Raw genomic sequence first — 25454 nt, 5'->3', positions numbered from 1 at the left:
TCCAGAGTTCCCTTCTCCTCCCCGCAAACCGCCACACCCCTCCTCAATCGCCACCTGCTCGAGCGCCCCAGCATCTGCGCCCGCCTCCAGTTGGCTGCCAATCACACCTTTCCATAGGTCCGGGCGTATGGGGAAATCGCTTCTTTGGCTCTCTGGTCTTGCCCCTCCAGAACTGCTTCCCGCCCTTCGGAGTCTTTGTCCAATCGCCAGAGCCGGAGTGTTCTTTAGTTTCTCTCCCTCCCCCCTCCCCGCCCCCTGAAGCCCCGCCCCCTCCCTTAAGCCTGGCGGAGTCACCTGACCCGGAGAAGCAGTAGCTGAAGGAAGAAGGGGCGTGTGCGTGGAGGGGAGGGGCGCGAGAAGAGAGGGGGGTGCCGGGAGCGGGGCGGGGAGAAGGGTCATCCGTCCGATCTCGCGAGAGAGGACGGAAGCCTGTGGGAGCCCGTGGCCTTTAAAGTGTGGTTCATTCCTTTCCTCCAGAGGTAGTTTGTAAACACGGTTGTGCTCGGGCTCTCGGCTGACTGAAAGGCGCATGAGCTAGTGACCTGGAAAGGTGAGTAGTGTTGGGGAGAAGGCCGCAACACTGAAGACTGTAGGTGTACGGAGAAAGAAGGCGCTAACATGGCGACGTTGCTTACCATAGTCCCCACCCCCTGCTTGCCATCACTCCCGGCGCCCTGCTTCGGTCTCTAGCCCGGGGGGCGACTGTGGCTGTGCTGCCACCTCAGCGGCCTGCTCGGCTTTGGCTTCAGGAGCCTGACCGACGAGCCGGGTCATTAGGTAACTGGCTTTCGTTGTTCCGGCTCCTCCCCGCTCGGGCGCTTTTCTAAAGAAGAGGAAAGAGGAATAACGGCTCTTTTCTCATATCCCTCCTTTCGATATGTCTTCCCCTTCTCCGGTCAATTCCGAGGCCTCTGGGGCACACGTCGGGTTAGTCTAGGGCTTGGGGAGACCCCCCCCCCCCTCGGTCTTTGGCTTGGGAAAAAGAGGGTCGGTTGTGGTCTCCACACCCAGGACCTATATCGGTCGGGGACTGTATGTATGTGTGTGGTGATGGTGAGGAGTGTCGGGAGGCGCAACTGAAAATAGGGTCAGGTCCCTGACTGAGGTGAAATCCGATGGAATGAATGGTATGGAGAAGCTAGAGCTGGAAGGCCTGGCCTTTTCTGTTCTTTCGGCCACCCTCGCACTCCCGCTACCCACCATGGTTCCCCGGTGGGGCGGGGCTGAGGTATGAGTATAGGTTGTTTCTGACAATTTCCCCCATTTTCCCCCTCTCCGGGTGGACAGGAGAGCTTCTCTAGGGAAATAATCTGTGCTTCTTATCGATGCCCTAGGGACTAGAGAGAGAGTCCTGTGCTCGCTCGATGAACTGAAGCTGGGAGGAGGGAGAGGGCGGAGGAGCTGGAGACTATTTTTGTGCCCCTAGGTAGTATAAAATTGTCTTTCTTTAGAGCGGAGGCTTAAAACCGGTGAGGCCAAGAGCAAAACTACTGTGAATATGATGGAGTAAAAGGGATTAGTCCTGTTGGACCTTAGGCCTAATGACTAATAGGAATTATAACGTTGAAAGTATAATTTCTTAGAAATTTACAATTATGGAGACTGTAACAATGTTTTAAAACAGAAGAAAATCTGTTCCACCGGGCACATTTTTTGGTCCTATTTGAAGAAATTCATAACGACCGGCATTGTTAGTAATAGTATTTCTGGACGTAGCCTTTAAATAACCATGTAGCTTTGGTCAATTGTATCAAAATTATAAAGGTAAAACCTTATTTATAAAAACTTATAAGAAGTCAAACCTACAAGGGTTAATGCCATGAAATACAAATATAGTAGCAGTTATAGCTTATATTTAAATTTGTTACACTGACTTGAGGAATCCACTGTGTAAACACTTTTTTGAAAACTATAGGAACATCCTTGTAAAATATTTAAATAAATGGTATTTAATTGCCGTTCTGCAGATGAAGAAATAGAAAGAAGGAAGTTCATGGATTTTTGAGGTCATCTATAAAAGAATAACAATTAAGAATCCCAATCTTTGTGATAGAATTTGTAAGAATCTTTCAAATTTAGCGTGGGTTGTCTACTGCCTTCCTCAAGAAATGTTAGATGTTGCTTTGAGAGGATGCTACTCCCATTAAATTTTTTAAAAATAGTTAAAATGTAATATTGTAGTAATTTAGAACTTAGACATTTTGTAATTTTAATTGTCTGTAAGGAAGAAGCTTCCAGGGACTTAAGTGTGCATTTTAAAGTACCTCATGCTTTCTGTAGATCTAATTGCATTTCCTGGAAATCATTTTTTTAAATACCTTATTAGAATGTTTATTTCCTATTTTTGGACACTGTATTATCATTTTGTAATCCAGAAATTCCTTCATTTACTTTTTTACTTGGAGTAGTGGTAGATGTGAGCTCTTTAAAAGTAATTTAGAGGGAGCTTTTTTTTTTTTTTCTATTTTTCTCCTTTTTTTAATTATGGTAACATTTATATAACAAAAAAAGGTGCCATTTTCAGTGTACATTCAGTGGCATTAGTTACATTAACAGTGTTGTGTTGCCATCACCAGTATGGATTACCAAAACTTTTTCATTACCTGTGAGAGGAGTGCTGGTATTCAGAATTTAGAAACCATACAAGTATTGTTTTTATAATGCTATTATACTATAAATCAAACTTCTGTTACCTATAACTAGCATTAACTCTCAAAAGATCATCTACATTTTCTCTACCTAAATTTTTATAGTTTGGAAAAGTTGGGTTTTAATGATTTGTATGTCTGTGCTGGTAAATTAAATCAGTAGATCTTATTATATCAGATAAACGGTCTAACCATGCATACTGTTTCCTCTCATTTTGCCTTCTGGCTCTTTCTTCCAACATAAAATCTGTCTGTAAGCTGGCACTTCTTTCTCTTTGTTATTCTGATTGAAATTTCTGTAGAGATGATATAAGTAGATACAAGTAGTCAAAGCCTTCCTACTTTAAAAGTAAAATAAGAACACCCCACCCCGTTTAAAATTCAATGCATAACAATAATTGGATATTCAACTGATCCCTGTAAAAATTAATACATATAGCACTTGTTATGCTATTCTCTGTAATTAAAATGTACCATTAAAAAATTAAAAAGATTTTTGCGTTATTATAGTCAGTAGTTTAAAATAAACACAGATATTTATTTTACACTCACACCTGTTCCTTGAAGCTAATAATTTGTCTAAAATGCTGCATGTTCCCTTTATATAATTTTTAATGATGAGGCGGCAGTGATAGCATTCATATATTTCTATCTAGGGGAAAACCTCACAAAACATTTTATTTACCTTTTTCTGTTTTGGGCGTACAAGGTTAGAAACTATAGTAAGAAATAGTTTCATAGAAGATTTGTCTTCATTTTTAAGTATGTTTAGTAATGCTTTTTTATTTTTTCCCCTTTTGGTATTAGTAGTAAAGTGATAAAAGGCATTTCGTTTGGCAGTGGTAGTAAAGTGATTAAAAACTTTTTTTTTCCCCCCAGCAAGAAGGGATATAAATAAACAAAATGTTTTTGGGGCTAGGCCTATTCACTTATGTGTATAATCTGTATTTTAGCAAAGACAGTGGTTCTCAACCATTTTTTTTTCTGCCTTAATATCCAAGGAATAGTAAACACTCTAATAGTGGCGTATTGCCACAAAAATTTTCGACAAGATTCGTAAGGGAAGACAAAACAGGAGTGATTGTAATTTGCAAAAGCCAATTGGTAAAATACCAAATGTTTTGGTTATTTTGATGGTATATGGTTACCTTCCTCTATAATATCTTCCTTAAATTTGTAAATGTATTCCCTAAATGTTCCTTAGTTTGTCTATCTGAAATTCAACTTTGTCATTCTAGTTTTATAGATTTGTTTCTCCAATTGTATAGCTTTGTTTTTTAAAATTTTTATGTTTGGGCTACAGAGTTTCCTTTCATTTACTGAACAATTGTTAGAACAGTGTTATTAGAACTCAGTTCCGAATTTGCCGAACTAACCCAATAATGTTTTTGTTATTTTTGTTTCCTTCTAATTTGTATAGATTCATTAGTTTTAACAGAATTATTACAGATAAAGGTTAATGAATTCTTTGTTTTACTTTTATGGCATTAACATTTTCTCATGTTATATAACCTTTATAATATTTGATTATTACATGATAGTTACCAAATGACTGTATTGAAATTTGCTCAATTTTAAAAGCCCAACAAGAGAATAATTGTTTACAGATTTTGGCTGTTTTAACATTGAATCGAACATTTCTGTGCATATATCTTTTTTCTTCTATCAAATGAGCTTACTAGATCAAAGGATAAATGTTTCTGCAATTGCCAAATTTTTGCCTTCCCCAAAGATTGAGCAAGTTTACGCTGTCATCAGAATATGAACACACCACATTGCCATAATTTTGCCAACTTTGTGGAGTTGTAGTTACTAATAAAGTAGTGTTACTTCATTGATTGGGAATTACTAATTGGAATAAGTTGCATGATTTAGCAGTTCTAGAATTATTTAGTTGGACATACCATTCTGTACTCATGTATCTACCAGTAATCCATGTGCTATGACAGATACAGTATATTTTATGTTTTCTTTTACTTCACTGACTCTAATCATTTCTCTTAGAGTTTACTGAAATTTGTAAGTCTAGTAAACATTGTCCTTAAATTCTGTTACTTTTTATATGATTTGTACAGTGAATGTTTTATATGATTTGTACAGCTAGCATGTTATAATTTGTTTTAATATAAGAGCAACTTTTATGGGTTATAGATTTCATAGGATTCCTTTCATATGAATTGAAAAATTAATTTCCATATAGGTAATCATTAAAATAAGCAATGTGTATGTTATAGTCACATTGACTGAAGTTTTTGTTTCCTTGATTTCTTCTTCTGGCATATAGCAAGTATATGGTTGATGTTTAGGGTAGTTATTAGGACCCAGATTGTGCCAGGTCTACTGTTTATTAGCTGTGTCACTTTGGACAAATTATATAGCCGTTCTGTGACTCTGTTTCCTTATCTTTAAAGATAATAGCTAATTCCTGGTCTTTTTTAAAAAAACACAGTTTTATTGAGATATATTCACATACCCTACAATCATCCACAGTTACAATCAACTATTCATAGTACCATCATACAGTTGTGCATTCACCACTGGAATCAACTTCTGAACATTTTGTTACTCCAAAAAAAAAAAGTAAAAAGGAACACTCAAAGCATTCCACTCCCCATCCCACTCTATTTTTCATTTAGTTTTTGTCCCCATTTTTCTACTCATTTGCCCATACACTGGACAAAGGGAGTGTGAGCCACAAGGTTTTCACAGTCACACAATCACACTGTGTAATCTGTATAGTTATACACTCATCTTAAAGAATCAAGGCTACTGGGTTTGCAGTTCTACAGTTTCAGGTATTTCCTTCTAGCTATTCCAGTGCACTAAAACTTAAAGAGGGATATCTATATAGCGCATAAGAATGCCCTCCAGAGTGACCTCTTGACTCTGTTTGAAATCTCTCAGCCACTGAAACTTTATTCTGTTTCATTTTGCTTCCCCCTTTTGGCCAAGAAGATTTTCTCAGTCCCATGATGCGGGTCCAGGCTCATCCGCAGAAGTCATGTCTGTTGCCAGGGAGTTTTATGTCCCTGGGAGTCATGTCCCACATAGGGGGGAGGGCAGTGAATTCACCTGCCACATGGGCTTGGGACTGGGGGGTGGGGGGTAAGAGCCCTGCCCCCCCCCCCCCACATCTGAGCAACAAAGAGGTTCTCTGGGGGTGACTCTTACACACAGTTATAAGTAGGCTCAGCCTCTCCTTTGCATCAACAAACTTTACAAGGGCACGCCCTAAGATTGAGGGCTCATCCTACCAAATTGTTAGTCCTCAATTTTTGTGAGAATATCAGTAATAACTCAGGTGGAGAAGTTCAGTATTTCTGCATTTTTCCCCAATTCCCCATGGGGGTCTTGCAAATATATCCTCATTCTCTGCCCAAATTACTTTGGGATGTATTGCTATTTCACACTAACCTGTACAAACTTACCAGATCTCACTTCTTATTCAAAGTTCCATGTAATTATGGTGTTTGAATAAACTGACCATACAAGTTAAATTATTTAGTGTGCTGAGAAAATTTGAATAAACTGACCATACAAGTTAAATTATTTAGTGTGCTGAGAAAATATAGATCCTGCATCATATGAATATCTCTTCCTTTGGTCTCACACAGAAGTTGGAGTTTTAAAACACAGTCAATATCATCCTTTACCCTTTGGCCTAATTTCCCTTAGTCCTAATCAGATCCGTTTCATTCATATCTCTAATTGAGGTCTGAACTTTTTAGCTTTTCTGACAGTTACTATATGAGATAATGCTGACATTCATAGCTGCTGACCTCTAGTTCTGAGTTTCGGGTATCACATAGATACCCAAAGTTCCAGAGACTTGACCAGGTTGTATACAAAGAGCTCAGCATTTCAGAATTTAGAGATAACCGTTATAACTCAGGATAGATGTAGCTGCTGTAAGAGCTTACAATCTAGGGGCCATTACAATAAGTGTTCCCCTGATGAGCTGTGCTCTAAGATTCAATTCTCAGAGTTTACACATTATAGTTAGTCCATATTAGTGAGGCTTTATAATGTTTGTCTTTTCGTTTCTGGTGTACTTCACTCAAAATGCTGACCTCAGGATCCATTCACCTAGTTGTGTATCTCACAGCTTCATTCCTTCTTGCAGCTGCGCAATATTCTGTTGCATGCATATTCCATGTATCCTTAGGCGACCTCCATCCATTGCAAATCATGAGTACTGCCGCCATAAACACCAGTGTGCAAATGTCCATTCATGTCCCTCCTTTCAGCTCTTCCAAGTATATACCCCATAATAAGGTTGCAGGACCTTATGACACCCACATACTTAGCTTCTTGTGGAATCACCACACTGTCCTCCAGGTAGGCTACACCATTCTACTTCCCCATAAACAATTATAAGGTACATCCCTCTCTCCATGTTTTCTCCAGCAGTTGTATCCCTCTGTTTATATTTTTCACTGCAATTTTATAGAGATATATTCACATACCATACAATAATCCACAGTGTACAATCACTTGTTCACAGTATCATCATATAGTTGTGCATTCATCACCACATTCATCACTTGAACATATTCATTACTTAAAAACAGGTTTTTCAAAAGAATAATAAAGATTAAAAACATTAAAATACCATACAATACAATATAATAATAAGGTCAGTACAACATCAGTACCAAGAATCCCGTACCTCTCCCTTATATCCCCCTCTCATAGACACTTAGCTTCAGTATATTGTCTTTGTTACACTTAATGGAAGCTTATTACAGTTACTGTTAAACATCGACTCCAGTTTGCTTTGATTATAATTTTCCCCAATACCATCCCTTTTTCAACACCTTGCAAGGTTGGCATTCATTTGTTCTCCCATATGTAGCAACATATTTATATTTGTATATCTGGTCACCATTGTTGACCGCTCTAGGTTTCACTAAGTTATACAGTCCCCGTCTTTATCGTCTGTCTTACCTTATGGTGTCATACTTGCCCCTAGTACTCCTCTTTCAACTTACTCACAGACATCTTTGTTCAGTGTACTTAAAATATTGTGCTATCATACAGTATTATGCTGTCCATTTCTGGGTCTATACAATCAATCCTGTTGAACATTCTATACTTCTTCAGCATCAAATGCCTGATCTCTACCTTCTTTCTATCTGCTGATAACCTGTGTTCTCAGCTTTTGACTCTCAAAGTTTGCTCATTACTGTTTGTTTATATTAGTGAGACCCTACAGTATTTGTCCTTTTGTTTCTGGCTGACTTCGCTCAACATAACGTCCTCAAGGTTCATCCATGTTATATGTTCTGTGACTTTGTTCTGTCTTACAGCTGCATAATACTTCATCATGTGTGTATACCAGTTTTTTTATCCACTTGTCTGTTGATGGACATTTGGGCTGTTTCCATCTCTTGGCAATCATGAGTAATGCCGCTATAAACATTGGTTTACAAATGTCTGTTCGTGTCTTAGCTTTCAGTTCGTCTGAGTGTATACCTAGTAATGGAATTGATGGATCATATGGCAATTCTATACTTAGCTTCTGGTGGAACTGCCACACGCCTTCCAGAGTGGCTGCACCATTCTACATTCCCACCAACAGTGAATTAGTGTGCATCTTTCTCCACATCCTCCCCAGCACTTGTAATTTTCTGTTTTATTGTTAATGGCCATTCTAGTAGGTGTGAGATGATACCTCACTGTGGTTTTGATTTGCATTTCCTGAATAGCTGGTGAAGTTGAGCATCTTAATTCGTAGTCTTTTAAGCATTCAAATAGTTATTTATATATAGTGCTTAAAGCAATGCCAGGTACTTAATGAGTACTCAGTAAATGGGTGTGGTAATTGTTATTGTTAAAGCTCATTCAGAAAATAGTAATCAGGCACACCTCTCCCCTTTCCCCATATGTGTTATAGCCTGAAGGTAGTACAGCAATCACCCATTTGGTAGCTTTGGGAACAAAGTTGAATTTTCCCTAGGAACTTATAATTTGGGGTGGAACTTAACCTTAGAGTTTCATAAATCCGTGTCAGAGACTCTCATATTTTTTGTTTCATGTACAGTCCCTTCTCCTCATGTTAGACTTTTCTGTATAAAATTTGTATAGTATAGCATATTCCTATTTTGTGAGAATAAAATTGTGATGCTATCTTTTCCATAAAATCCAACCATCATTTTCTTCTACTTCAGCATCCCTTTATGAATATTCTAGTGAGACCTCTCATTTTTCCTCCTCCCCCATAATGGAAGATTATTAAATTAAAATACCACAGTTAAAATGTTTATTCTTTTGAATTCTTTACTAATTATAGCAGCATTTCTCAGCCACAGTGTTGAGAGTCACTAGCATGTTTTAATTGCTTGTAAGGTACTAATAAATTTTTAATGATTGTTGAAATATTGATATTGGATTGAGAGCTATTCCTATAATAATATCACTTTCACTTACTTGAATTTAGACGTACTTTGAGAATGGGAAAAAGAGGTAAAGGGTGTTGTACAGCCAGTGTTATAATGAGAATTCTACATACTTTATAGCCTATCATATTTGTGTTCTATGTGTAATGAGAATTTGTTATTGATATACTCAGTAGTGGGGATGGCTATGAATTATTCTAATTCTTGGTGAGCTGTGAATTTCTGTTTTCTTTTTACTTCTAAAAAGATAAGTTTTTGGTGAGGGAAAAAACAATGATAGATAAGTACATTTTATACATTTGAGCAAAAATAATGCTATGGACATTATATCATATAACAAATATGACCAAGTCTAAAATGATGTTATTAGTAAAACCTGCATTAACACCATTCCTATTCATAACCATTAATCTGTAAATTCTTTCTATTTACATATTCTTATATATGAATATAAAGTTTATATAACGTTAAACTATAAAACAAGAATTTGCTTACGTTTTATTACCTAGGGATTAGAGGTCTGGGAATAATCAAGACTCATGTAAAAAGTGAAGTTTAACTTAAAAATTGCACTATTGATACATATTTTTAAGTAGTTTTATTCACATACCATGCAGTCTATCCAACATGTACGGTCAGTGGCTCTCAGTATAATTACAGAGCTGTGCTTTCATTGCCAAAATCAATTTTAGAACATTTTCATAGTTCCAAAAAGAAAAACCCCATACACTCTATACCCCTCTATCATTGACAGTTAGCATTGGTCTGGTAATTCTGTTACAATTGATGGAAGAATATTATAATATTACTGCTAACTAGAGTCCATAGTGTGCATTAGGTGTATTTTTCCCATATACCACTGGTTCCAGTTTGCTAAAGCTGCTGGAATGCAATATACCAGAAATGAGTTGGCTTTTAACAATGGGGATTTATTAATTTACAAGTTACAATTCTGAGGCCTTGCAGATGTCCAAATTAAGGCATCAAGAGGAAGATACCCTCTTGGAGGAAAGGCTGCTGGCATCTGGGATTCCTTAGGCACATGGTGACGTCTTCTGGTCCTTCTCTCCTGGGCTCTGATTTCAAAGGCTTTCTCTCTCAGCTCCTCTGGGTCCTTCTTGCTTCTCCCAGGATGTTTTCTCTCTAAGCATCTGTGGGCCCTCTCTTAGCTCCTCCAGGGCAAACTCTGGATTTCATCATTTAGCTTCTCTCCTGGTTCTGATTTCAATGGTTATCTCCAAAATGTCTCTCTGTGCTCTCTGAGTTTCATCTGCCTTTTATCCTCTCATAAAGGACTCCAGCAAGGGGATTAAGACCTACCTTGATGGGCTGGGTCACACATCTCTGTGAAAACAACCTAATCAAATGGTTCTGCCCAGGACAGGTTTGCCCCCGCAAGAATGGATTAAAAGAACATGGCCTTTCCTGGTGTACGTAACAGTTCGAAACCAGCGCACCACTCTATTATTAGCACCTTGTAATAGTGACATACATTTGTTCTAGTTCATGGAAGAACATTCTTGTATTTGTGCTGTTAACCACTGTGTTGGTTTGAATCTATTCTGTACCCCATAAAAGGCTGTGTTCTTTAATCCAGTCTTGTGGGGGCAGACTAATTGTGGGTAGGATGTTTTGATTAGGTTGTTTCCATGGAGATGTGACCCCAGCTTGTTACCTTTCTTTTTTTCCCCCTTTTGGTCAAGTAGGCATTTTCAATCCCTCTTTGCCAGGGCCAGGGTCATTCCTGCATGTCATGTCCCATGTTGCCAGGGAGAGACATTCTCCTGAGAGTCATGACCCTCAATGGGGGGGGGGGGGGGTGGTTAATGAATGTATATGCCAAGTTGGGCTTAGAGAGAGAAAAGCCACATCTGAGCAACAAAAGAGGTTCCCTGGAGGTGCCTCTTAGGCATAATTATAGGAGGGCTCAGCCTCCCATTTACAACCCTGAATTTCACAAGAGCAAGCCTCAAATCAAGGGCTTGATTTGTTATGTAGTGGGTTCCTAATTTCACTTAATATATATTCTATCCCAAGATAAATGGTCAGTTTCTTACATTATCTTCACTTAGTTGTACAATCATCATCACTCTCAACTTTAAATAATCATCATAACATAATACATCCCAGAGCTCTTATTAGCTGCTAATTATTCATCCCTAGTATTAGTGTAGTGTTGGTATGATATTCCTATTAAATATAGTCTTTAATATGTAATGGGTAGTTTTTCCATACCACTCTGTTGTTAACCCTCTGCACCAGTGTCATACCTTATAAGTATATCATGCCAACACTTATTTAGGTTTGTGGTGCTTCTGTGTGGGTTACATGCCATTAAGCAGCCATTTACGAACATGTTCACCTTCAATGCATCACTGATACTTATAATCCCATTAACAACCATAGTCATACCTGACCATTCCCATAGTGTTAAGTTCACCCTCATTATCATATCATTCCTCCTTCACTAGCTTCAGTCTATCTCCAGGTCACCTATGTTCTACATTATAAGACACTTATTTTACACTTTACGCGGAGTTCACATTAGTGGTAACATACAATATCTCTCATTTTTGTATCTGGCTTATTTTACTCAGCATTATCTCTTGAAGGTTCATCCATGTTGTCATAAGTTTCACAACCTCATTCCTTCTTATAGCTTCATGGTATTCCATCATATTTTTATACCACATGTTGTTTATCCACTCATCTGTTGAAGGACATTTGGATTGTTTCCATCCCTTGGCAATTGTGAACAATGCCGCTGTGAACATTGGTGTGCAAATATCTGTTTGTGTCACCGCTTTCAGATGTTTTGGGTATATACCGAGAAGTGAAATTGCCAGGTAACTTGATATCTAGTTTTCTGAGGAACCACCAAACTTCCTTCCAGAGTGACTGTACCATTATACTGTCCCACCAGCACTAAATAAGAGTTCCAGTTTCTCCACATTCTCTCCAGTCACCCTCATTTTTGAAAGACAGTTTTGCAAGATAAAGAATTCTTAGTTGAGTTTTTCTCTTTCAGTATCTTAAATATATTTTATCACTGCCTTCTTGGTTCCACAGTTTCTGATCAGAAATCTGCACTTAGTCTTATTGAACATCCCTTGATGGTGATGGATCATTTTTCTCTTGCTGCTTTCAGAATTTTCTCTTTGGCAATTGACAGTCTGATTAGTACGTGTATTGGAGTAGATCTATTTGAATTTATTCTGTTTGGAGTACGCTGTGCTTCTTGGATATGTATGTTTATGTTTCATGAGAGTGGGAAGTTTTGGGCCATTATTTCCTCAAATACTTTTTTTCCCCCTTTTCCCTTCTGTTCTCCTGGAACAACTAAGCTGCGTATTTGCACCTTGTGCTGTCATTCAGTTCACTGAGATTCTGCTCAATGTTTTCCATTCTTTTCTCTACTGGTTATTTTGTCTGTTCGATTTCGGAAGTCCTGTTTCCTAGGACACTGATCCTTTCTTCTGCATGTTCAAATATGCTGTTGTATGCCTCTAGCTCATTTGTAATCTCATCTGTTGCACCTTTCAGTCCCATAAGTTCTGTTATTTTTCTATGCGTGCTCTCAAACTCTTTTTTATACTCATCCAGTGTGCTGTTAATATCCTTTATCTCTTCAGCCATTTTTTCCTTCATCTGCTTGAATTGACTTATGAGATTTGTTTGAACATCTTTCACTAGTTGTTCTGATTCTGTATCACCTCAAACTTTTGAATTGGTTCCTTTGATTGGGCCATATCTTCCTGTTTCTTGGTATGCCTTGTAATTTTTTGCTGCTATCTGGTCATCTGATTATCTTGTTGAGGATTATTCTGAAGGTTGGTTTCTCTCTTATCTAGGATTTTATTGTTGATTGGATTTGTGTTAAGGCTCTTCTTTAACAGTTGGCTCATCAGTATTGTCTAAGCAAAACAGGGCCAGGGACCCATGCTGGGGGCACAAACCAGTTCCAAAAGGCTCTGGGATAGGGTCAGGAAAGATGCCAAAAAGCCTTTATTTCAGCACCCCAAGGGTGTACTTTACTAGCATGCCCATCAGGTAGCGCTAACTAGCAATCTATTCCCTGCAGTCCTAAGAGGGCAGGGTATCTTTAGCCCTCTGCCAGCAATGCCTCTGACCTGAGTCAAAACAATGGTGTGGAGCATCTGTCCTGAATGGGCTGAAGCAGTGGGACCCAGTGGTCTAAATTTGTCAGCCAATAGCTGGGTTCATGTCCCCATCTGTTCTTGGGAAGGAGGGCTTCCATGGCCTTTCCAGGCCACAGCAGCCTGCCAGGCAGGGACCAGGCGGACCAAAGTTGCTTTCCCCGAGGGTGCAGGATGGGCACCAGGAGCCATAGCTAAGTGAGTTACAGTTCTTTGCAGTCTCTCAGTCTCTTGTCCTGTTCTTCCCTGAATTCTGTGCAGTATTCCCCTGGTCTCTGGAGCCTGAGAACAGTTGTTTTGGACAATTTCTGCCTGTCACCTACCTAGCTGTTTTTGGAAATGCAGTGAGTCCCTGTAACTCCTTATTCTGCCATCTTCCTGGAAGTTACTATTGATATTTTTTATTAAAGAATATTTTGGGTTATTGGGCTGATTTCATTATTGAAATACTTATACTCATGATTGTGATTTCAAGAAAAGTCTGTGATGCTCTTTATGTTTTCTTTCAACTTTAAGGAATTTCATCAAAACTAGTATACTCTTGGGTGAAGGACATCTAATATGTCACTGAGTGGGAAAAAGAATCAAAACTGCTGCTTTCTTCATTAAAGCTGGGCTTATTTTTTTGTCCCTTGTAATGAGTTTGAATTCCTTGATGAATGAACTGAATATAAATGAGCAAACATGATGAGTGAATTATGTACCAAATAAACTTAAGGATAACATCAAATCCATGGATTAAAGATTAATTAAAAGTCGTTTGTGTAAAAGCGTAACTAAATATGTAGGTTTTACTTTTTGACTTTAAAAATAAAGAAGATAGTAAGATTAGGTATTAAATAAGCCTTAGGAAAATGTACTTTTAAAGTCAAAGTAAAATATAGTAAAACTTGTAATAAACAACAGATACTATTTGGGTGCTTTGTACTGTACTATGTATTTTACATGTATTATTTTCATTTATTCCTTTTTACATCCTCAAAACTAGTGAGTTCATTTTTTTATTTCTTTTTTTTAATTCAATTTTATGAGATATATTCACCATGCAATCATCCACAGTGTACAATCAGTTGTTCACAGTTCCATTATATAGTAGTACATTTATCACAACAATCAATTTTTGAACATTTTCATTGCCGTACACAAAAAATAATAAGAATAAAAGTTAAAGTAAAAAAGAACACCCAAAACATCCCATACCCCCCATTTATTCCTATTATTCATTTACTTTTTGTCCTCATTTTTCTGTTAAATCTGTCTGTACACTGTATAAAGGGAGTGGGAGCTACAAAGTTTTCAAAATCACATGGTCACACAGTGTAAATTATGTAGTTATATAGTCATCTTCAAGAATCAAGGCTACTGGGTTGTAGTTCAACAGTTTCAGCTATTTCCTTCTAGCTATCCCAACACATTAAAAACTAAAGGGATTTCTATATAATGCATAAGAATAACCTCCAGAATGACTTCTCGACTCTATTTGAGATCTCTGAAACTTTATTTCCTTTCTCTTTCCCCTTTTGGTCCAAGAAGGCTTTCTCAATCCCGTGATACCAGGGCCATGTTCATCCCCACAAGGCATGCCCCATGTTGCCAGGGACAGTTACACCCCTGGGAGTCATGCTGATGTAGCGGGAAGGTCAGTGAGTTTACCTGCACAGTTGGCTTAGAGAGAGAGGCCACATCTGAGCAACAAATGAGGTTCTCTGGGGGTGACTCTTAGGCACAGTTTTAAGTAGGCTTAACCTCTCCTTTCCAGTAACAAACTTAGTAAGGGCAAGCCCCAAGATCAAGGTCTCAGCCTTCTAAATTGGTAGCCTCCAATGCTTATGAGAATATCATTAATTCCCCAGGTGGGGAAATTTAATATTTCTGCATTTTCCCCCAGTCCCTTAAGGGGGCTTGTATCTTTATTCTCTGCCCAAGTTATTCTGGGATGTATTGGGGCTTCACACTAACCTGTACAAACCAACCAGATTTCACTCCCTATTCAATGTTCCATGTAATCATGTTGTCTGAATAAACTGACCATACAAGTTAAATTATATAGTGTGTCACAAAAAATATAGATCTTGCACCCAATAAACATCTCTTCCCTTGGTCTCACACGGAAATTGAAGTTTTAAAAACACTGTCAATATTTTTTTCATTTCTTGTTGAAGAGGTTCTTAGTGAAATTATACCATGTAAATTTTTCCTAATAGAGAAACTCAAATGTACTTTAACCTTGAAAAGGGAATGAAGTCCTATTAATTCATAGCTATAGGTTTTCAAACTCCTGGGTTTAGGTTTGTTTTTATGACCATATTGCTCTTTCCTAGCTGAGCTCTAGGATCATTTAGTTTGCATTTAGTGGTGCTTGACCTCAATAGAAGCAGGAAATTATAGCACAGAGAAAAATCTGTCTATAAGGTGCTGTTGCTTTTGAAACCATGAGGCAACAAGCCTGTCCAACTTAGGGCACCTTAAAATTTTTGTTCACCCTGTTAGTTTTCTGTTGCTGCCTAACAAATTACCATTAGTTTAGCAGCTTAATACACTTGTACAAAAACATCTCCCAGTTTTTGTATGTCAGAAATCCTGGTAGGCTCTGCTGGATCCTCTGCTTAGGGTCTTACAGGATCAGAATCAAGGGGTTGACAGTCCTGTGTTTCTTATTGTAGTCTCTGGGGAAGAATCTGTGTCCAGTCTCATTCAGTTTGGTGGTTGAATTCAGTTCTTTGTGGTTGTAGGGCTGAGGGTCCCCCCCTTCCTTATTGGCTGTCAGGGAGTTGGGGAATGGGCTGGTCTTTTCTCCTAGAAACTGGGATGCTTCCCATTTGGTACCTTCCAGTAATGACGGGTTGAGTCCCTCTCATGCTTCTAATCTCTCTGACTTCTGTTGAATCTCTCTGACTCTAGTCAGAGAAAGTTCTCTGTTCTTAAGCTCTCATGTGATTAGACTGGGCCCATCTGTATAATCTAGGATAATCTCCCTGTTTTAGGATCTGTAATCTTTTTTTACTTTTGTAAAGTCCCTTTTGCTGTGTAACATAAAGCATACTCACAGGTTCCAGGGATTAAGGTGTGGACATCTTTAGGGGGCCATTTTGCATAGTACACTTATACTCCTGAAAAGAACTTTGATAAACTTTGTACTTTCACACATTTCTAAATTGATTTCTAAAAATTTTCATCACACATTTAAATAGTTGCAAAAAGTATATTTTGTGATTTTTCTAAATAATAGCACCACCCATTTATAAGTACTTAAATACCATAGTGATTTGATACTCTCATTGGTTTTTAAAATACTCAAATTAGCTTATCTTTAACAGTTGGAAATGTTTATGTTCCTTTTTCTTATTAAACTCATTTTCTTTCCATTTCCCCAACATAATTTGATTTAAATCCAGTATACTTTTATGTTTTTAAGTATTTTATTGTTCACCTTTTCATAGTCTGCAGCATGTGTGGGTGTGTATGTGTGTGTGACATGATTTCTAATGTTATTCAAACTCTAGATGATTATCTTAACGTTGCATGTGTAAGACGGGTCAGATTCAGTTGGCTTAGTCTAGTTGCATTTTGCTTGAGGTGAAGATAAGACCACAAGTCCATCTTGCTATTTTCTAGCAAGATGGATTGCTTTGTTAGTTCCTGATCTTTTGAGAACACCTGCTGAAATAACACGAACTTTTCCATATATATAGGGCCATTGAAAGCCATACCTAGAAAATAAATATTTATCTGAAGGAAGTAATATGCAGAAATATATCTCTACCTAGAAGATATGCAGTTTTACACTATCCCACAGAGCCATTTGTCCTTTGAATTGCTGCTCCATTTATGATCTCCATTTTACGTTTGTATAACTAAATGTCCTTTTGAGATCATTTTCCCTTTAAGGAATAGTAGTCTGTATATAAAACAGAATTTTGTTGCCAGCCTTGTAATCAGTGTCTTTATAGCTTCTGGTATTCACATCAAAATTTCAAACATTAAGGCTGTTTCAGCCAGCTTTACTCAAGGTAAAGCGGAACCCTTCTTTCTAAAAAGGTCTGCAATAGGGAAGTCTCCAAAGTTCATATATGGCCTAGTAGTGGGAACTCCATCCAGGTAATGGTAGGGAAAAGTGTACTTTCCCTTTTAACATCTTGCTCCAGGGATCACTCCTTTTCCCACCGCAGTTGGTAACCAAGCCTTCTGCCAAGTTCTTACCCAGTCTCACCTTGGGTACTTCATTACTTAAAGGTTCCTTGTAATCATTTTAAGTCTTGTAGACTGCTTTTATAACTTTACCACCACCCCACACCCCCAAAACTTTAACTATTTAGGTTGGTTCTTTACTTTTACACTGTCATTCTGATCTTCACATTCTTTCCTTTTTCCTCTGCCACCTACAGCTTTGTCTTCCTTGTTTAGACAAGTCCTTATGAACACTGTTTTTGTTCCTTGGCCACTGGCAGGACCTTTTGCTTTTGAAAACTCCCTTCAATACCAAAGCACCTAGTGAGGTTGAGGTATCCAGCCATCTTAGGTTTCAGAATAAGATGGATCACAATGGCAGAAACAGTTAATTGTTGACCAATATTCATTCTCTTCTTTTTTTTCTTTATTGTAGAAACTCCAGTATTTAGCTGGGCATATGTCTGAATAAATGGTATATTTCCCAGTCTCTCTGCTAGTTATGGCATGCAACTAAATTCTGGCTTATGGAGTATAAATAGAAGTTTCCTGTGAGATTTCTGAAAATTCTCCTTAAATGGAGATTGTGTGCTGGTTTCCTCTTTCTCCTTCCTGCGGATGTGATGGCTAGAGTTTGAGCTGTTATTTTAAACCACGAAGCGGAGTTCACATGATGAGGATGGCAGAGCAACAAAGTAGAAGGAGCCTGGGTTCATTATGATCATGTTTCTGGACTGCCTGTGTTAATGTGAGAGAAATAAACCTTCTAAATCATTTTGAGAATGATTGCTATTTTGTTTCTGTCACTCACAGTGGAACCTAATGCTAACTGATATATGTACAAGAAAATCAAATGTTATATTTCCAAATAAGTACATAAATTAGATTTGAAGGATGTTATGGTGCAGCACTTGTACAAAAAATCTGTTACTCTCCACTCTCAGGATTTTGATGCCCAGATACAGCACTGCCATTTCACCTATTCTCTATGCCTTCTTCCTCATCCCCCCCATCTATCATGGTAAAAAGCCTCATTTTTCTCCTTCTGTGTTTCACCAAGGTTCTATTGTCTTACTTTCATCCTTGAAACTGATATTCCTCTGATAATATTGCAGTGTGTCAGGATAAACATCATCCTGGAGCATTGAAAATTTTGAAGGGAACCTTAACTTTTATATTAAAAAATATGGAATGGAAGGGAAAATTCATATGCATTTTAAAAGATAAAATCTAGAATAAGGAAAATATTTTTAAAATTTCATGGTGGAGTTATACTGCATGAGACTACTTTTTTAGATCCTGCCGGTTAATGAGTTCACTCTTTTCTACCTCTCCTTTGCCCTAGGGATACTTAAATGGACACTTGGGAAGCACTGCTTATTTGATAAGAGAAGAGTGATTCTTAGCAACAGAGTGAATAAAAAGCTCATGGCCCACCAGCTGGAAAGGTATGAGATTTTAAGCCTTTTTTTTTAACATTAAAATATTTATTTTAAGAAATTGGCTCACATGATTGTGTGGGCTGGCAATTCCAAGATTTGTAAGCAGACCAGCAGGCCAGAAATTCCAACAACAATTAATACTGAAATCTTGAGTCTGAAATCCATGAGGTCAGCAGGTTGGAAACTCAGAATAGTAGATGGTGTAGGCTTGAGACAGAATTTCTTCTCTCTGTAATCCTCAGTAATTTGGTTTTAAGGTCTCTAACTGATTAGATGAGGCCCACCTAATTTATAGAGGGTAATCTCCTTTACTTAAAGCCAAATGATTGTAGATGCTAATTCCATCTAAAAATATCTCCACAGAAACGTCTAGGCCAGTGTTTTAACCAAACAACTGGGCACCTTAATCTAGCCAAATTAACACACAAAATTAACAATCATGCATAAATAGAGATTTTAAGCTTTTAGTGCAGAAATGTTCTTTTCATTTTGTGATTATCTTTTAAATATTACTGAATTCAGCAAGTGTTTCCTAAATATTAGTCCTCAGAATACCAGTGTTTTACCATATTGACAGTGTTTATTAAAAAACAAAACAAAACAAGAACATTTGTGAGTTTCAGCAAATTTGGAAATGAACCTTTGGAAAGATAATGCATATCAGCACACTGAAACAAATGCTGGAGAGGATGTGGAGAAATTGGAACTCTTATTCATTGTTCGTGGGATTGTATAATGGTTCAGCCACTCTGGAAGACAGTCACAGTTCCTTAGAAAACTAGATGCAGAGTTTCCCTTCGATCCAGCAACTGCACTTCTCGTTATATACCCGGAATATCTGAAAGCAGTGACGCGAACAGATATCTGCACACCAATGTTCATAGCAGCATGATTCACAATTGCCAAGAGATAGAAACAATCCAAATGTCCTTCAGCAGATGAGTGGATAAATAAAATGTGGTTTATACACACAGTGGAATACTATGCAGTAGTAAGAAGGAACAATGTCATGAAACATGTGACAACTTGGATGAACCTTGAAGACATAATGCTGAGCGAAATAAGCCAGGCACAAAAAGAGAAATATTGCATGCTACCACTAATGTGAACATTGCTGGAGGAGAATGCATGGGGTGTTGGGCTTCCTCACCTTGATGGTTGCTGATGTGCTCACAGACATTGGGGACTGGTGGTTTGATGGGCTGAGCCCTCAATCATGGGACTTGCCCTTGGGAATACTGTTACTGCAAAGGAGAGGGTAGGCCTGCCTATAATTGTGCCTAAGAGCCTCTTCCCGAATGCCTCTTTGTTGCTCAGATGTGGTCTTCTCTCTCTAGCTAAGCCAACGTGGCAGATGAAATCACTGCTCTGCCTTCTATGTAGTATCTGACACCCAGGGATATAAATACCCCTGGCAACATGGAATATGACTCCTGGGGAGGAATGTAGACCTGGCATCATGGGACGGAGAACATCTTCTTGACCAAAAGGGGGATGTGAAAGGAAATGAAATAAGCTTCAGTGGCAGAGAGATTCCAAAAGGAGCCGAGAGGTCACTCTGGTGGGCACTCTTACGCACAATTTAGACAACCCTTTTTAGGTTCCAAAGAATTGGGGTAGTTGGTGGTGGATACCTGAAACTATCAAACTACAACCCAGAACCCATGAATCTCGAAGACAGTTGTATAAAAATGTAGCTTATGAGGGGTGACAATGGGATTGGGAAAGCCATAAGGACCACACTCCACTTTGTCTAGTTTATGGATGGATGAGTAGAAAAACAGGGAAAGGAAACAAACAAACAAACAGACAGAGGTACCCAGTGTTCTTTTTTACTTCAATTGCTCTTTTTCACTTTAATTATTATTCTTGTTATTTTTGTGCGTGTGCTAATGAAGGTGTCAGGGATTGATTTAGGTGATGAATGTACAACTATGTAATGGTACTGTGAAGAATCGAATGTACGATTTGTTTTGTATGACTGCGTGGTATGTGAATATATCTCAATAAAATGAAGATAAAAAAAGTTAAAAAAATGGACAAGGAGACATTTCACTTAGAACTGCAAATGTGGTTGTTTGTCCTCAGGGATATTCACTGATGATAAAAATCCAATAATAGAGAATTGATTAGATAAGTTATGTCATATCTATACAGTGGAATACATATCATGAAATAAAAAAAATCCAGCTTAAGGTGGAAAAGGAGGAGGTCCTAATTAAGCCATTAAAAAGGCATCTAATATTTAATGACATTACTATTTAATGATGTTGCAAAATTTAAATCATTATGTTTTTAAAGGAAATTGTAATACTGTTTTTACAATTTTTATAATTATGTATGTCCATACATATATAAGATTGTAATATATACTCTGGCATGTTAACAGTACTTACCTTCACACAGTGGTATTTTGCGTAACTTTTGTTTTCTCCATTTTGCTCTTCTGTATTTTGGGAGAGCAAATTTAAAGTTCCTTACAATGTGTTAGTTCATTAGGTATAAATTCGGTTCATAGTATCAGGAAATAACAAGTTATCTCTTTCTGAACTCAATTAAAACTTCAGCTTTAAGCATTTCTTAGAATTATGTAAGATTGATCATTCATCTGAGTTACCTAATAGTAGAGATTTCTCTGGTTATATTGTTAGAAACAATAAAATTCAAAGTATAATCTTAACAGCGAAGTTAAAATGTCTTATAGCAATGAAATAGAAAAAATATGAGGAACACTCACATATTTATATGTGGAATGATCTTAGGGAACTGGAAGGAGGAAGCCTTTACTTTTGTACTCACCTCTTTTTGTAGCAGAAGATCAAGCAAATGTCTTCAGTTCATAGGAAGCTGTTGTGCCTGTATTAAAATAACTATCTATCCCATAATAAATTGCAAAGATTTTTTTTTCTTTCCTGTATTTTCAAGGATTTACTCTTCTCCCTATTTTTCTGGCCCACTTCTTCCCCTTATCCAAGTCAACGTTACTGCCCTTTATACCCCCACATGGTCTTCATCTTCAGTTTTTGTTGTTCTTCTCATTTAAAGTTGAGAAACTAGTTCATATAGAAAAGATTATTAATTTCTTTAATGAAATAACATAGTAAAAATATTTTTAAAGATTTTTATGGACTCAGAACTGAAAAATATGTTTCTGTAGTACTGTATTGGTTCTTCAAGAACCAAGAGTTGAAAATTTAAAAAACCTTCACATTGGATTTAGTTTGGAGAAAGTGTCAGAGGCACTTTATTAAGCCACTGCATAAGGGTTTTGAGAACACATTGCTATTTCAAAACTGGAAGTTATGCTTGGTTTTTATAGATTGTGAAATCAAGAATTCAGCTCATGATGGAAAAGGGAAGAAAAGAAAAAAATATAGTGAGTTTCATTCAACTTCTTAAGTGATTAACAGGTACCATTTATGAACTGCCACTAGCCATGGTCTTTGACTTGTTTATGGAAGGTTATTTTATATACCTGGAAGTCCATGCTGTAAGGATTTATAATTTTAAAAAGAAATCAAGAAAGACTTTTTAAAATGGTTTTTTGAAGTTTAATTGACCTACAATAAATTGCATCTATTTAAAGATTTTTGATGCATTTTTAAATTGTGAACTTTAGTATATATACGTAACAGTGAATAACCTTCAAAGCACAATTCCACAAGCAGCCAGAGAACAAATTTCAAAGAATGTCATAGGTCGCAGTTCCACAACATGAGCCATTTCCATTATTGTAAAATATAACGTACATACAAAAAGGTGTCAACTTTCAATGCAGCTCAATAAGCAGTTATATAAGTAATATAGGTAAAATGTTGTACCATTTGATGTTTTGACATATGTGTACACGCATGAAATCATTACCATAGTCAAGATAATGAACATATCCACAACCATCAAGTTTCCTCACACCCCTTTATAATCCATCCCTCTCACTCCTGTAACTCCTATCCTTAGACAACCACTGATGTGCTTTCTGTCACTATAGATTAGTTTGCATGTTCTAAAATTCTGTATAAATGGAACCATATGGTATACATTCTTTTATTTTTTTTGGAGGGGAGTGTCTTTTTTCACTTAACATGCTTTCTTTGAGATTCATCCATGTTATAATAGTATGTTTCAGTAGTTCATTTCTTTTCAAGGCAGACTCTTTACACACTTAAAAAGGCTTTTGTCGCTTTGGACCAAGTTCTTATTAGAAAAAAGAATATAATAAGATACAATCTTATTTGGAGCTTTTATTCTTAGGCATTTTAGTCTAGCTAGTACATTTTAACCACAAGGCATTTTAAGTGTTCCAGGTTTAAGACATTTTATTGCAGTGTCTATGCAGTGATTGCTTCATAGCTACCTGTGAAATTAAAGAATTTCTTTCTTAAATGGATTCATTCCTGATTTATGGTTATGTTTTGTTTCATTTCTTCTCAAAGGAGGGAGTTAACGTTTTGTTTTTCCACATGCCAGTAAGGCTCTTTAATTTTAGCATACCTTTGTGGGCATTTTGCTGTAACCTTCATCTTAATTGATGTTCATAAATGAATGTATTTTAGTTATTTATTTTTGTAGCAATGTTGCTTAATATTTTGTAACTCTGGGTCTGTACTAAGATTGTGATACTTTACCTAACGTGTACCACAGTCTCTAAATCAGTAAAATGGGAACAAAACCTCATAAACTTTATAGAGCAGCAATGCATTAGCCTATACATATCACTTAGAAAAGTGCTAGTGGGTGTTCAATATGGAGTGATTATTAGTCGTAATAGCTATGAAGACTTGGGTTTGAATAACGGGCTGCTTTTTAAGTCATTGCTGGTCTTGGGAATTAGAGCTTCTGTTAAACACTAGTAGTGAAGGGTCAGAAGTTTGTAGTAATTTCGCTTTTGTCACTCAATCATCTCTTTTTTTGTTTTAAAGACTAGTAGTAGCTAACATTTCGGTGCTTACTATAAGCAAGCTATTGAGCTGGACTTATTTGCAATATTTCATTTTATCTTCAAAATAACTTTAGGTATAGATAATATTATTTCCATTTACAGAGGATAAAATTGCCCGAAGTTTGCAGTAATAGAGTGAAAGCCTAGATTCTGAAAGCCATGCACTGTCAGATGTGAGCTATGCTTTTAAAAATATTTTCATGTTTCTAAAAGTACTGCTGCTATCCAAATGGCATATCCTTTTTAAGGATCTTCAGGACCAGTGTTGTTCTCCTTTCTATCTCATATATCAGCCTCAGTATCTCATAAACATTAAAGGAATCTTATCGTAGTCTTAGTTCTCTGATACCTGCTATTGGAATCTCTGACCTTTTAGACCAGTACTAGGCACCTGTATCTTCACCATTCTGAAGCATGAGGATGGAGAAGTTGTATTTTAGATACTTCATAATATTTGGACTTCAAATATTCAGTTACCCAAGTTTAGTGTCTGTCTCTATAACAAAATTCATCTGATTGGACTTTCCTTAATTAGAAAGTTGGAGGTATTGAATGTTATTTATTTCTTTAAACTCTTAGAGAATAGAGGTTGGCAACCTTTCTGAAGTGAGGTTGGCAACCTTTCTGAAGTAAGGTTCAGAATTTTTCCTTCTAAAAACATAAATGTATGCCTGTACATTTTACAAATTAAAATAGTCTAATAATTAGTCACCAGCCACTCTGTGCTTACTGTTAGCAAGTGAATAGGACAGCCTTAGAGTATTAATAATAATATTAATAGCAGAATTAAAACTACCATTTTATAAGGTATTCATATGTGCCAGGCAGTTTTCAAGATAAAGGAGTATTAGAAGAAGAGGGATGAAAGAAGCCAAAGAAAACTGACTTCTTTTAAATTTTGCCTTGAACCTTCCTAGGTACTCTTCATGACAGTGATTTTCCTAGCAGTATAGTTTGTTTACCAGTATAGCATGGCTTGCTTTAGAGTGGTGTGACGTATTAACAACTCTTTTTCCACAATCATTGAATTCCTCAACAATTTATAACTGAACAAAGCCTATTACTTTTCCTCTCAGGCTTCCCTAAGAGACACTATTTTAAGCCTTCCAGAGGATTGCCTTCTTATGTCTCAAGATGCTTTGGTTATTTTGTTTTCAGCTACCTCAGCTAGGCATTAGAAAAGGTCAAAAGGGAATGGGGATTTTTATTGGTTGGCTAGGAGATAACCTGCTTTGAAGGTAAGGAACTTCTTTTGTAGGGGAGGGGTATAGTGTTGGTGGCAGGGGGTGGGGAATGGAAAAATGAGTGTGTTACCAAGGCTTTAACTCCCCCAGAAAGCTTTTCTAGAACTATCAGATAGTCTCTCCAGTGCCTCTATACTCTCATAGTATTTTAACTTATTCTCAATAAATTGTATTGAAATTATATTTCTTTATTCCTCTTTGTTCTGCCAGACTAAAAGTTTCTCTGGGATAGACGCTATTTTTTTCATCTTTGTGCCTGACATGTAGATGGTGTTTAGATGCTTCTTGAACTTAATTGAATTTAAATAGTGTTTTGGTTTTCAAAGCAATGTGAACTGCATCATCTTACTAGTTTTAGAAGAGTTTCGTTAGATAAGGTGAATTAAACTGAGCTTTAGATTTTTTTACTTGTTCATGTCATACAGCTAATCATTTATTCCTTAATATTCAAGGAGTAAG

The 25454-nt window shown here is 37.2% G+C and overlaps 1 protein-coding gene across 2 annotated transcripts in view; it reads left to right on the top strand.

The window, feature by feature from the left end:
- Positions 1-407: 407 nt before the first annotated feature.
- ATF2 (activating transcription factor 2) overlaps positions 408-25454 on the top strand; it is a 122415-nt gene continuing 97368 nt past the window's right edge. For both annotated transcript variants that reach the window (XM_037849244.1, XM_037849243.1), the window contains exons 1-2: positions 408-550; positions 18716-18818. The gene's annotated coding sequence lies outside the window, so the exon portion shown is untranslated. The remainder of the gene's footprint in view (positions 551-18715; positions 18819-25454) is intronic.

This window comes from Choloepus didactylus, chromosome 9 (genome assembly GCF_015220235.1).
Source record: "Choloepus didactylus isolate mChoDid1 chromosome 9, mChoDid1.pri, whole genome shotgun sequence".
NCBI classification, from domain to species: Eukaryota; Metazoa; Chordata; class Mammalia; order Pilosa; family Megalonychidae; genus Choloepus; species Choloepus didactylus.
This window is presented reverse-complemented; position numbering and strand designations above follow the sequence as displayed.